Source organism: Falco punctatus (genome assembly GCF_963210335.1).
Source record: "Falco punctatus genome assembly, chromosome: 18".
Lineage (NCBI taxonomy): Eukaryota > Metazoa > Chordata > Aves > Falconiformes > Falconidae > Falco > Falco punctatus.
The window spans coordinates 109,116-111,424 of NC_137598.1; positions in this window are offsets into that span (position 1 = coordinate 109,116).

A 2,309-nucleotide genomic window follows, 5' to 3' on the forward strand; every position below is an offset into this window, starting at 1 on the left:
CTGGGCACAGCTACGCTTATCTAAACAAATAACGGTGAGTAAATGCAAAGCTCAGATCAACAAATAAGAAATGCAGTGCCTAGAGGCAGTTGTGCTTCCCCACAGGTGCACCAGATGAGCTTAATCCAAGGCCTTTTCCTCCCTCAGACTGGTGAAAATCTCTCCCTGAGGTTTCAGAAAACTTTAATGCTAACCTGACCTCAGCATTGCTCTGAAAGCATGGGGTACCAGGAGTCAACTGGTGAGGTTGCTGTGGCTTGTTTCCCCTTGGCTATAACAAAAGTCGCGGTATCAGTGTGGTTTGCATTGTCGGTAAGATATTAATGCCATGCAGCATCACAGAGGTGACAATGTTACAGCAGCCCTGGGACTGCCTTGCAAGGAATCGTGACAATTGTTCATTTCTGTGCCACACTGAATATATTTTCAGAGATTGAAATGATAAACATAAATCCATTTAAATTTTCTAAAACATCTTTGGGCTGGGGAATTCCATACTTTTCAAGTAACAGGGTTCAAACAATCTCAAATAGATAGGCAGATGGGGAGTTTGTTTGTTTGTTTTTTACTAAGTGACCCAGTGTAGAAAATTCAAAGATCCCCCACAACACAGAGGATTCACACTGTTTAGGGAAACAGGCTATTGCCCCAGGCACCAAAACCACAGGAGCTTTTAATGTTTTTAAAGGGACATCATTGATTGATGAGTGTTACCTATAGAGGAGCAATCCTCAGAGGCCATTACATACAGAAAAGTTATTATAAGGCTGTTGGCACTAGGCACGCAGACACCTGCAGCGACCTGCCAGAACAAACATCCCTTGGACACGACTTGGCCACAGCATCATGAGGTTACCAGCTCGCTTTAGTACCTCAGGTACCCTGGGCTGGGTTCAGTCCTGCACACCTCACCCATGAGCACTGGGGCATTCTACCATGCTCCTCACACGAGCTGGCTTCCCCCTCTCCCAGAGGCACATCCTGGAGACCTTGCCCCACTACACACTTCTCCAGCTGGGACACAAGAGCCAGCTGGAGAAGCACAGTCACCTGGTTATAAGAGACAATCTCTCAGTAACAGACCTCTCCTGGAGAGCTTCAGTGAAGGAAGTTAGAGTATAGGCACACTTAGGAATCAATGGGGTTGCTAAGGGACATCCATGCAAAGCTCAACCAGGAAAACTCTAATGCAGGAGGGATGCTCATGGCCTCTCTCCCCCCACCTCCTCCCGTCCAGGCAGGGCACTGCTCACAGGTCAGCCCACCCACAAGGAAAGATGTGCCCAGCCCTTTGCCCACAGATGCTGCCTCCACAGTTAGAGGGGGCCGCCAGGATGGCATCCTCACAAACAGGTGTAATTCTAAACAAGAACATCAGAGCAGACCTGGAGCAAGTTTCCAGGGTCAGCCACAGCCCCAGGGATCATCAGACAAGTCCAGCTCTGTCCAAGAAGTGAATCAAACCAGCAAGGTGCGTGGCCAGGCACAGGTATACCTGCAGCAGAGCTCAGGCAGGGACCAAGGGCAAGCATCTGAACCTCACTGCAGCTCCTCAGCAAAAGGTAGGAGCTCCTTCCCACAGCTTACCTATTTTCCCAGCAAGCTGATCCCAGGTTACACACCTGTGTCATATTAGAGTTTGTCTTAAACCCTGGCAGCCCAGCCCCTGTGGGGGGGTGTGAGAGTGCTGTAGAGGCTTCAGTGTGCTTAGGGCACTGATGCTGTGCCTAGATCTGTATGTGAAAATGAAATTAGTGCACTGCTACCACATGCATTTTCAAACCCACTCTGCAAACCAGCAGCCCCAATCTGACACCTGCACTGTCCTGACACAGATCATAGCCAGGCAGGCAGTTTAGCCTGCATCATGCAGCCTTCAGGGCTTCTTTTAACTTGATTCCAAATAAAAATGCTTCATATGTGCAACGTATCAACACTTCAGCATCCCTTCCTGCAATGTATCCCCCATTTTAGAGACCAGCAGAAAACTTGGGTATTGATCCTTCAGGGCTAGAACAGTTCCTCTGAAGAGGGCTGTATGACTGCTCTCCCAGCTCATCCCCAGAGGCAGGATAGCTGCTGCCCACACCCATGGTGTCACCCAGCGTTTTCAGGAGGGCCCAACTCTCACATTATTTGAGCAGTGCTGTGCTAGGCAGAGGCCACTCAGGAATAGATCCAGTAAAAGGAGCCCAGATGGAGTCACAAGGATCCCTTTCCAGTCTTCACAAGTCTCATGGCGATGTCTCATTGAATGTAATTCCCTGCCACATCTACATACAGGATTTAGCAGTGCTCCCTGGTTGTGG